The sequence below is a fragment of the Chinchilla lanigera genome, unplaced genomic scaffold (assembly GCF_000276665.1).
Source record: "Chinchilla lanigera isolate Chin_1 unplaced genomic scaffold, ChiLan1.0 scaffold00081, whole genome shotgun sequence".
NCBI classification, from domain to species: domain Eukaryota; kingdom Metazoa; phylum Chordata; class Mammalia; order Rodentia; family Chinchillidae; genus Chinchilla; species Chinchilla lanigera.
In genome coordinates this window covers 8935112-8947753 of record NW_004955482.1, presented here as the reverse complement: position 1 = coordinate 8947753, position 12642 = coordinate 8935112, and the positions used below count along the sequence as shown (strand labels likewise).

Sequence of the window (12642 nt, the reverse complement as noted above, 5' to 3'; positions counted from 1 at the left end):
AAAAAACAAATAAAGCAGGATAGCCACATGTGTGGTGCACGCCTGCAATCCCAGCATTCCAAAAGGCTGAGGCAGGAGGATCCCAAGTTCCAGCCCACCGTGACTTAAGAAGTAAGACTCTGTCTCAAATTGTATAAAAAGGCTGGAGATGTGGCTCTGCACAAAGGCCCCGGGAACCACCCTCAGTACCGAAAAATGAAGAGGGAAAGAAAGCAGGCAGGCAGAACCCCATCCTGAGCGATCATCTTTGCACACATTTATATCTGTAAATTTCTAGAAATAGAATGCTTCACCTAGATTATGTAATTTTTTATTTTGACAAGTACTGCCAAACTGCCCTCAGAAGAAGGCACAAATCGGGTAAGAAATTCCATTTTCTCTCACTTTGCCAATACTGCACATATTACCAGACTTTTTTTTAACTGTCTGACTAATGGAAAATGGTAGCATTTCCATTTGCATTTCTTTGTAAGAACCAACACTTTTTCATGCTTTCAGACCACTTATTTTCCTGTCCTTGTCAATTTGTCATCACTTATTTCTTACTAATCTTTTTCCTTATTGATCTGTAGGAGCTCTTGTTATAACCACAGAATTATCCTCTGTTATAAGTGTGGCAAATAAATGTCTTAGCTTTTTTCCGTTTTTACTGTGCTATTTTTTTTTCCTACAAAAGTTCATCTCTGTGTGGTTAGATTTATCACATTTTTCCATGATGGCCTCCGGGTTTCCTGCCACACTGAGAAACTAACTTAACACACAGCACTGCTGTATGATGGAAATAAATTAACATGTAAAATATTAGCACAGGGAAAAACCGCTGAACATGAACCAACCTGGAACACTGCACCTTTGGAACTAGGAACTTTGTTTTTCAGCCAGAAGGAAATACTTACAATAAAGTTACAGATTTTAACTGGGTCCCAGAAGATGTGACTCCTACTGACCCTGCTCTGACGGCCTCTCCAATTTCCTCAAATGTGTCCCACGTGGCCTTGGCACGTGCTTCTCCCTCCAGGGCCCCCAAAATTCCCTCCCCTCCTCCTCCACGCACCCAACGGTGGCGCACAAAGCTGTGGCCAACTGCAGAGCTAATACCACTGCCAGTTAAAGGGCAGACCGGAAGCTCCACGAGGGCAGAAACGTGTTTCTTCTCCAATGACCTCAAACCTGAGCAAAGGGCTGACACAGTTCCTTAACAGGTATCTGTCACTAGAAAGGGAGGATGAGCACCCTCGGGTGAACCCGTCCCTGTGCTCTCCTCTAGCTGCAGTTTCACATGTCCAGCCTGAGTGGAGTCATCAGGACTGTCAACGATGCCTCCTCCTGCCGCACAGGGCCAGGAAGAGGCGGACACTGCTGGCAGGGGCTCTCCTCAACTGGTCCCAGCAGGCCTTTCTTTGACAGAATAAAATGGCTGTTGTTTCCGGTACACAGTCACTTCTTACCCCATTTATTTCCCCATCTGTATGCCACTATAGGAAATATAGTAAGAATCTGAGCTAGGCATGATGGTGCTTGCCTGTAATTCCAGCACTCAGGAGGCTGAGGCAGGAGGATGGCATGAGTTCAAGGGCTACATAGTAAGTTCCATAGTAAGGCCAATCTGGACTACACAGCAAGACCCTGGTCTCAAAAAATTTTTTAAAAAAAGAGATCCTCAGTAACTCCCCCCAAAAAAACTGTTTTTAGGAATCTTACAAATTATAAAATTTTAAATAACTTATAAATGTTTAAAACTTTGTAATTATAAAAATAAATTACTAAAAAAGACGTTTTCTTGCCAAGTGTGGTATAATCCCAGCAGCCTAGGAAGCTGAGACAGGGATTGAGAATTTGAGCCCAGTCTGGGCACTTAATGACTGGGTGAGACCCTGCCTTAAAATAAAAAACAGCTGCAGATGGAGCTCAGCGCGAAAGCCCTGGGTTCAATTCCCATACCACAAATAATAATAGTAATATTAGTAACTTCTCTAACGGTTACATTAGTGTATCTTCCTTTAGCAATTATGAACCTGGTCTGACAACTAGAAAAAGCATATTGGCCATTTTAGATGATACCTGGTTAAAAATCATAGCTACATTTGCTGAATGCTTTGCTGTCCACCAGTGGGCAAAGCAGACTGAAGAAATCAAACTCTCGGGCTGAGGGTACAGCTTGCCTAGCATGCAGGAGGCCTGGGCTCCACCTCCAGGACCAAGGAAAACACTGATGAAGATGATGATGAAATAACGCAAAGAAACCAAACTTTTAACCACTACACGCTGCTCCTTATTTCTAAAGCTGGACTTGGAATTCAAATGGTCTCTTACTGCTTTCCTGCAGTATTCTGCTAATGCCGAGGGCTGGAAGATACTGGCTAAGCAGCTGCAGGTGAGTGAGGCCCAGCAAACAACACTTTCAACCACGAGCAGGATCAGCAGCAGGCGATAAGGCCAGTGGTCGTCTCCTCACCCTTTTATTAAAGAAACTGTGTTATTTCATTTACAACTTATAATTATGCCTATCCTGTTATTAAGAGCAAACCGATGAGAATGGTATTTTGGGGGAAACCAGCATTTAGCACACAGGCTGGACAGACTGAGGGTTTACTGAGCATTAGCTTTCGGTCGTTATGATTATCACTATCAGTAGATGAGTGCAGGACGGAGTTCTCAGGCATAACTACATTAGTGTCACATGGGCCATTTTGACATATGTGTCATTCAAGTTACATGGCCTATGCACACACTTACCCTCTTTGTGGTGCTGAGCTTGTCTCTACATTTTTTTCAAAGAACATGTAATTAGAAACTGCAGTTTCTAACTGGGCATGGCAGTGCATGCCTGTAATCCCAGTACCCAAGAGGCTGAGGCAGGAGGATCGTCACAAATTCAAGGCCAGTCAGAGACAGTGAGTTCAAGGCCAGTCTGAACTAGAGTGCAACCCTGTCTCAAAAAAACAAAACAAACAAAAAAATGGTTTCTATTCCATAATCCATCGCCTTGAGCTTTAACATGTTCTGAACTCTCCTCCTTTAGCTATTTTTCCAAAAAACATTCTATAATCCAAAATTTTTTTCCCAATTAGATTTTGAGGTTGTTTGCTTGTTCTCACTACTTTACAGCACTAAAGATTGAACCCAGGACCTCACACTTGCTAGGCACGTACTCTACCACTGAGCTATAGCCCTCCAGCCCCTTTTCCCAATTATATGTCTAATACTACTTCTGTTCAATCACCAACATTTTGCGATTGGCAGCAAGCTGATCAAACTAATAAGGAGCAGTTAGAATTAATTCAATCCCTGAGACTTTACTAATAGAAGGTAGAAGACAGTAGCATGAATGGGAATCTCATAAGCACTTGGGCTGCTAAGAACTGAGGCCAAGAAAAGCTCCACAAATCTCTACCTCACCTCCTACCTGGCAAGTACTTACACAATGGGAACTAGACTACAAACCAAACAGCAAAAACTGTAACATAAATGCAGCGATAATATCCGAAAGGAAGACAAAGGCAAAGACAAATCAGTATGACTCCGTTTGAGTTTATCAACAAGGCAGTAATACAGTGGGTTCCGCCACCATGAACTGCTGCCCTTCTACCATGTGCTACCTGCCTTGGAGCCGTCTGATTATGGACTGAAACCTCCACAAACAATGAGCTAAATAAACCTTTCCTCCTTTAATAATAATAATAATAATAATAATAATAATAATAATAATAATACAGTGGGTTCAGACAGGATAAAAAGACAAATTTCCGGTGCTCCCCATGCATACAGGAGGCACTAAATAAACAGGCTAGCTGACTGGATTTTGAAGGGCATGAAAGATAAAAAGTACTGAGGAAGACTGTGGATACCCCTCAGTGGTAAAGCACATGTTTCCCATGTGTGAAGCCTTGGGCTCATTCCTGGTGGGGCCAAAAAGATAAAATTAAATGTAAGGGGCTGGAGATTTAGCTTAGCGGCACAAAGCCTGCCTGGCAAGCGCAAAGTCGTGAGTTCGATTCCTGATAATGGAAGAAAAAATAAAAACAAAAAAAAATTAAATGTAAAAGACACTGAGGAGAGCAGGTAGGGTAGAGAAAAGTGAGCCTCTTTCTCTTGCTCAATCTAACATCTGCCAATCACGCTGGTCCCTGATAATCTCTTTTGACCAGCCATCCACCAACAGTATCTATATTTATTAAGGATCTCAGATCATAAAGTGGCTCATGTGGGTACCATTCATCCCATAGAAAGACTTACACATACACACACACACATACACCAGTAGACTGTGAAAAAGGGCCTCAAGTCAAAATCTAAACAGGGTTCAGGACCTACTGTACATAAATAAGCCCCGTGCTGAGCCCTGGACTTAGAGACATGGAAGACAAAAGCCCTCCCTCCAAGAGTGTACAAAACTTTAAGGGGGGCGAGGGTGCCGGTGCCTTTCTGTGCTACAGTGCTGGCATTCCTAGCAGGAAGCCCTGGGTTTGATCCCCAGTACTGCAAAACACGAAAATAATACAATGTTAAAATAAATAAATAAGTAAACCCCTGATTAGTGGGTACAGATTCTGCAAAGGCTTTGCTCTTTGAGGCTGGAAATTTACTTATGTCAAGTGAGTTTTTAAAAATGCTGATGAAACAAGAAAAGAATACAATGATGCTGAATACTTCCTTCTATCTGCACATCTCCCTCCCCCGGGGTTTGGGGAACAGGCCAGCAGGCTGGTGATTTCAGGAACTAATTCTCAGAGCTGCTATACTCAGAAAGGAGTTTAAGGTAGGGGTCCAAAGTCTAACCTCAGTTTCTTTTTTCTTTTTCTCTTTTTTTTTGGTTTCTTTTTTTGAGCCACGGTCCACTAGGCTCAAACTGGTCTTGAGCTCACTTTGTAGCCCAGGCTGGTCTCGAACTTGCAACGATCCTCCTGCCTCAGCCTCCCGAGTGCTGGGATTACAGGCGTGCGCCACCACACCCAGCTTAACTTCAGTTTCTCTCCTACATATGGAATGATTCCAGAATACCATCTTTCTTACCTCATGCTCTAGCAGAATTATGTGTGCTTTTGAAAAAAATGTTAGAATTTGTTACCTTCTGCAGATTACCATGAGAAGAGTTAGTCAATAGGGACAAGTATTGCAAGTAAGAAGCTACAAAAACTACTGTAAAACCCAGATGTGGTGCGTGGTTGTAACCCCAGCACTTGAGAAGCTGAGGCAGGAGGATCGCCCCACATTGGAGGCCAGTCTTGGATACATAGTGAATTCAAGGCCAGCCTGAAATACACAGCAAGATCCTGTCTCAAAAAAATAAAAAACAAAGGCAAAAAAAGCTGTGAAAGCAGCTTGTGCCTGGCAGGAGATAGCTGGTACTGTACAAATCACCGTCTTCTCATGCAGGCTCACTGGTCAGCACCTCTGCCCTGATGACAGAGCAGCAAGCGAAACCTGCCTCCCAAAGCCCTTTGCACAAACTGCTCCTTCCCTACTTCAAAGCCTCTCGTCACTGCGTCTGCTGCCTCTGAATTCCTGCCTCTAGCAATCCTGCCTTCAGGGCAGTCAGAGGGTATTTTTAAAAAGATTAGTTCGGTGTTACTCCCTTGATCATATCTAACTACAGACAGCTCTCAAAACACGATGCGGGGGGAGGGGGCGGAAGATACAGCTCAGTGGCACAAGCACCTGCCTGGCCAGTGCAAGGTCCAAAATTTGATTCCCGGTACCAACTCCTCTCTGGGGCGCACATGACACTAAAGCCCTCAAGAATCCTTGCAGTGGACCGGGGATATAGCTCAACAGCACAAGTGCCTGCCTGGCAAGCACAAGGTCCTGAGTTCGATTCCCAGTACCGACACCCCCCAACAAAAAAAGAATCCTTGCAGAGGCCGAGCGTGGTAGCAAATGCCTATAATCCCGGCACCCATAAGGCAGAGGTAGGAGGACCTCAGGACCGAGGTAAGTTCAAGGCCAGCCTGAGCTACACAACATCTCAAAAAAAAAAGAATCCTCGCAGAAGGCTGGGGGTGTAGCTCACCCAGCTACTCAGGAGCTGAGTCAGGACTGCAATTTCAAAGCCAGCATGCAACTTAATGAAGCCCTGTATCGAAGTAAAATAAAAAAGGCGTGGGGGTGTACTTGAGTAGTTGATGCTTACCCAGCATGCACAAGGCTCTGGGTTCAATCCCCAGCACCACCAAAAATAAAACAGACTTTGTACTGTTGTATGTACGTATGTTTGTATGTATGTACAGACACATACACTGTTTGCATCTATATAAACAGGCACAGTGTCTACGTGTCTATGCTGGTATATAAAGACGTTCCACACAAGTATTCTATACCAATAAATCCCACATTTCAGTCATTACTGACTTTGTCAAACTCACTTTACCCGGGCATGAAAATCTGCCGCTCTCTGAACTCAACGCCTCTTACAAACATGGAGAACTTCTTTCCTCTTCCTGGGCCGCCAACTTCAAATGTCACAGAATGAACCAGGCTGCGTTTTGGGGTATCTGAATCCTCTTCAGGCACCCCACACCCTGGTGTGCCCCACAATCCACACGGAACCCAGTAAACATCAGTATTTGCCCTACTCTTCCTTAAAAACGTCCGTAGTGGACAGTGAGCGCTGTCTGTGTTTCGCAAAGGGAGAGGACTAAGCTCAGCATCCCGGTAGTTCGGTGGCTGTGAACGAAGTACACGGAGGCCTGCTCGTCACGAGTACACACAGGAGCTGGCTCCGCCCTGGCAGGATCACGTGTGGCTCCTCAGTGTCCACGCTGGCCGTGCACGGGAAGAGAGAGGAACCTCAGCAGCGGCCTGTGCATGGGAGAAACGCTGGCCAAGGTCTTGGCCTTATGTTGGGACATAACATCAACAAAGACAACCCAGTTTCCACTGGGAAGGCACCGCACTGTTAGTCTTCAGCAAGGCAAGTTTATTTACTCCCACAGGAGATAAACAAACATGGCCACCAGGGAGAGCTGGGGACAAAGTGTACTTGACCCGCTGCAGATAAACCAAAAGCCTGGAGTCTGAGAACAGGCTCCATTTTTTTGCCCCTCTTAGTTCAAGCCACTGTGTATCTCCTTCAGGGGAACAAAAGCAAACGTAAAGGACACACCAGAAGCTGAGGAGAGGGAGAACACGGGCAGTTCCGTCAGCCGCACACAGGCATACAGGGCATACTGTACAAGCACTCCCAAGATCTAAATGTAAAAAAATCTAAATTCAAAAGTACCTAGGGGAATCCTGCCCAGTGCCTTAGGTTTTGGCGTTTTTTGGGGTTTTTTTTGGCTTTTGGTTTTTCTGAGACAGAGTCTCACCGGCCTTGAACTTTCGGTAATCCTCCTGCCTCAGCCTCCTGAGTGTTGGGGCATGTGCCACCATGCCCCAGCTCAATGCCTTAGCTTTCAACCTGAGTATACCGACATTTTAACTACTGAATGCATACAAAAATCTAAATCTAATAAATAGGAACTTTTTTTTTTTTTTGGTACCAGGAATCAAACTCAGGACCTTGCACTTGCCAGGCAGGCATTTGTGCCACTGAGCTCTATCGCCAGCCTGGGAATTATTTTAGTATTCAGCAAAACAAAATTCAGAATATTTGTCATTCACATGTAGGTTCATATTATCACCTCCCCAGAGATACCTTAAACTCCCTAAACTCTATCAAAAGAAACTATAAACCGGACAGTGGGGCCCAAACCTACAATCCCAGCACTCTGGGAAGGTGAGGCAGAAGGTCTGCAAGTTTAAGCTCAGCCTGGACAACTTAGGGACTTAGTGAGACCTTGTTTCAAGATAAATAAAAAAGGGCTGGAGATGTAGGTCAGTGTGAAGGCCCTAGGTTCAATCCCCAGGACAAAAAAAAAAAAACACAAACTGTATTCTCCCCAACCTCACGTTTTTGGGGAACTCCACCCACCCAGCATTTATTTCTACCCGAAATTATCATACGTATTCATGTTTATTCTCTTTCTCAGTCATGAAAACGGGAATCTTTGCCTTTCTTATGGCTATGTCCTACCCAGCTCAATCAGTACTTGACGAATGAATTAAGACCTGCTTCAAAATAGTTTGAAAAAGAAAGCAGGTGAATACTATCTGATTTCAAGATGTTATAAAGCAGTTCAGACCACATGATACTGGCATAAGGATAAACAAATAAATCAAGAGACATAATCAAGTCCAGAAACAGATTTGTGCATAAAAGGACAAGTGATTTTGAATCAATGTGCAAACTGGAGAGAGTCTTTTCAACAAACAGTGCTAAGCCATGCAGGTGGCACACATCTGTCATTCCAGCACTCTGAGAGGGTGAGGCAGGAAAATCACAAGTTGTAGCCCAGCCTGGGCAACTTAGTGACCCCGTGAGACCCTGTCTCTAATCTAAAAAAAAAAATGTTTAAACAGTCTGAAATAACTGGCTATCCATATGCAAGAAGGAGACAGGCGCACACACCTGTAATCCCAGCACTCAGAAGGCTGAGGCAGGAGGATTGCTGCAAGTTCCTGGGCTACACAGTGAGTTCAAGACCAACCTGGACTACTAAAAAAAAGGTGGGGGGGAACAGTTATAGGCAATATATGCAAAATTTAATTCAAAGAGAATTATAAACCTAAAACTATTAAGCTTGCAGAAGACAAAAAAAAAAAAAAATCTGAGCCCTAGGGTCAAATTTTCTCAGAAATGGTACCAAAAGCATGATCTGTACAAAAACAAATTGATAAACTCAACTTCATCAAAATTAAAAGCCCCAGGTCTTCCAAGTACAGTGAAAGCTCAGCATGATAGGACTCAAGCACAGTCCCAGCTACACTGAGGCTGAGGCAGGAGGAGCAAGAGTTCAGGGCCAGCAGGAACCACTGTGTGAGGCCCTGCCTCAGAATAAAATAAAAATGCCTCAGGATCCAGGTCAACACTAGAGCACTTGGCTGGCATGCATGAGGCCCTGGGTTCAACCCCCAGTACTGCCAAAAAGGGAAAGACAAGACAAGCAACAGACTAGAAGAAAATATTTGCAATTCCAACTACACTTGTATTCAGGTTCTGTAATTCTATAAAGAAATCTCGATAAGAAAACAAACTAGAAGCCAGGCATGGTAGCACACATTTATTATCCCAGCACTGGGAAGGCTGAGGCAAGTTTAAAGCCAGCCTGGACTACATACGCAGTTCAAGGCCAGCCTGAACTATACACTAAAACCTTGCTCAAAAACAAAATATAAAAAAAGAAAAAAAGAAAAAAAAAACTAGATTAAAAAAAAACAGGCAAAAGATTTGAAAAGATACATCAATAAACAAAATATACAAAGCCAGCCATGGTGGTACATGACTACAAGCCCAGAATTCAAGCCTGGTGTGGTGGCACATGCCTCTAATCCCAGCACTCAGGAGGCTGAGACAGGAGGATCCTTATGAGTTCCAGACCAGCCTGCAAAGTGAGCTCAAGGCCAGCCGGAACTGCATAGCAAGACCCTGTCTCAAAAAGACAGAAAAAATTCAAGAGGCTAAGGCAGGAAGATCACAAGTTCAAGGCTTTAAGGCTGGCCTGTTCTGAGGTACAAAGACAGAAAGAAAGAAAAAAAAGAAAGAAAAGAAGGAAGGAAGGAAGAAAGAAAATAAGCACATTAAAAAATAATATTATTAATCATTAGAGAAAATACAAATTAAAACTCCACTGAGTGCTAGGCGTGGTGGCACACACCTGTATTCCCAGCACTTGGGAGGCTGAGGCAGGAGGATCTTTGTAAGTTTGAGGCCAGCATGGGCTATAAAGTGTGCTCAATGCCAGCCTGAACTGCATCGCGAGACCCTGTCTCCAAAAGACAACAAAAAAAAAAAGAAAGAAAGAAAAAAAAACTCCACTGAGTTATCACAACACATCCACTAAAATCAATTTTAGTATATGTGCTGCTGAAGCGAGCACACGCCCACTAAAATCAAAAAGACTGACAATATGAGGTGTTGGCAAGGATGTGGAAAAACCACTCTTAAAACAGGTTGGCAACTTCTGAAAAAGTTAAATATATATCTACTCTATGATCCAGCCATTTCACTTATAGCTATAAACCATAGAGAAATGAAATTGTGTATCTACACAAACACTTGTAAATGAGATTTCACAGCATCTATTGTTTGCAATAGCCAAACTCTGCAACCAAATGTCCATCAACACTGCATAGATAAGCAAACTAGGTTAAACCTTCAATGGAATACTGTATAACTATGCAATAAAAATTAATGAACTATCTGACACACACATGGATGAATCTCAGCACATCTGCACTGAACATAAGAAGGTAAGCAAAAAGAGTACATCCTGCCTGATGTGGTGATGCAAGCCTGTAATCCCAGCACTCAGGGGGCTAAGGCAGGAAGATCGCCTCAAGTTCGAGGCCAGCCTGGGCTACATAGTGAGCTCAAGGCCACAGAGGACTACAGAGGGAGACCCTGTCTCAAAACAACAAACAAACAACAAACTAAGTACATCCTGCTTAATTCCATTTACATAAAAGTCTAGGAAATGTACAATAATGTGTAAGCACAGAATCAAAAAAAATGGCTGCCTGGGAATAAAAGGTATTATAAAAGGGTACAAAGAAACTTTGCCAGGGTAATGGTTATGGTTCATTATCTTTAGTGTAGTGATGCTTTCCCAAATGTACACACATGTCAAAAGTTATCAAATCAGCCAGGCGTGGTAGAGCATGCCTGTAACCCTAGCACTCAGGAAGCTGAGGCGGGAGGATCACTGTGAGTTTGAAGCCAGCCTAGGCTACATAGCGAATTCAAGACCAGCCTGAACTACATAGCAAAACCCTGTCCAAAAAAATAAAATAATAATAATCAAACTGTACACTTAAATCTACGCAGTTTATCGCATGTCATTTATACCCCAATGAAGCTGGTTAAACTACAATAATTACCAACGATGTGTTTGTTCATCACCTGACCTTTTAGGTAGCACACACATTCCTTCTCTATAGTAAGTACAACACATCGGGCTGGAGGGGAGAAAGAATTATTCCATTTCAAAACCGGTCATCTTGACCACTTGCTGCTTTGGCTATGCCCACACTTCTCTGCTTCTAAACTAACAAGCTGGACAATGTAGGGTCTATTACTACCCGGCCCCTCTCCCCACCCCCAGCTCTCAGTCTTTTTGTCTCCTAAAACAGCAGATCCTTACTTGTCTGGAAGAGCAGACACAAGGAACAAAAGGCCCAATGACTATTTGACAGATTAAAGAATAGACAACTGTCTTATTTAAAAGCTCCCTAAAGCATTACAACATTTGAGGCTATACACTGTTCTGCTGAAACGCAGTTATATATTACCCAGATCTGCAAGCACTTGCCAAGAGACCTGTCCAAGCCACTCACTTCCTAAGAGTTTGCAGTTTTCATTTCCCTCCCCGTTGTGTTCCATGTCCGTGCAGGAATAACAGGCAGGTGTGTCTTAAGGAGACATTCCGAATGTTTTTAGAAGTTTCTCAAAACGAGCAGCTTGAAACCATTTTTCTAATGTGCAAGGAGCTGGCCATCGCTGGACAATCATGGAAAAGAATGGACAATGGGTCTTATGTGTGAGTCTATGTAAAGAGTGATGACACAAAATAGCAGTCTCATTATCTGAAAACCAGAGGTCACACTAGTGTTTAACAACAAAATTAAGGCTTGCCCGTGATTAGGAATAGTTATATAAAATAATAACCGCAACGTGGTCATTACCACGGTGAATCCTGGCTCCACTTATTGGCTGAGTGTCACAGGACAGGATGCTTAACTTTCGAAACTGAATTACTCATCTTTAGAACGGGATAATAGTTCAGGCCTCATCAGATTGTCCTGAGGATTAACCGTGTTTGGCTCCTGGGAAGAGCTAAGTAAATGTTAGCTATGAGTAGTCTTAAGACCCTGAACTTTCAAAGGATCTCATTAACTCACTAATTCCCCTTCTAACCCTTAGTTTCCAATCCTACCATTTACTAGCATGTATTTATTTCTCGACCTCAGTTTCCACATCCGTAAAACGGGAGCCAGGATAGTTACTTGACTTTTATGGTTGTAGCGAAGGCTTGAATACCTAACTAGATAAAGCTCCTTTCCTTCCCACCTCCCAAATCTAAGATCGCAGAGAAAGGAAATACTTCTTAGTGACTGCAGACACTGTCAGTTTTTCCATTTCTGGCACATGAGGTGTGGGCAGAAGGAAGATGCAGAGGAGCACACAAAAGGGCCAAGGGTCCTGGGTGAAGTCCCCGAACGCGCGCCCTAGGCAGAGTGACCAAGAGCGACTCGGCCGGGGCGGGCCGGGCCCCGCGCAGCTCCCCTCCCGCGTCCCGGGCCGAGGAGCCACCCCGAGTGCGCGGGGTTATTTCGGAATCACCATGAGGCAATTCTCATGAGGCAATGGGTCAGGAATGCGGCGCCGAGCCGGGCCGCTGGCGTCCGCGGTTCCCCGGGCTGCTCTACCTGCCCCCGTCCGCACGGGCATCCCCCGGGCTCCGGGAGCCGGAACTCTGGAAGGCAGGAAATGAATGGGGACCTGCGGGGTGGGGGCGCCACGGGCCCGGGGGCCCGGGGAGGGCGAGGGGGCCGGGAAGCCGCCGACCCCCAGCCGGGACCGGAGTCTGAAGCCCGGCCGGGGCGCCC

General features: G+C 44.4%; 1 protein-coding gene across 4 annotated transcripts in view; it reads right to left on the bottom strand.

Moving 5' to 3' along the window:
• Positions 1 to 12642, bottom strand: part of Ptpn11 (protein tyrosine phosphatase, non-receptor type 11) — a 96497-nt gene that overhangs the window by 83477 nt on the left and 378 nt on the right. The window lies entirely within an intron of this gene.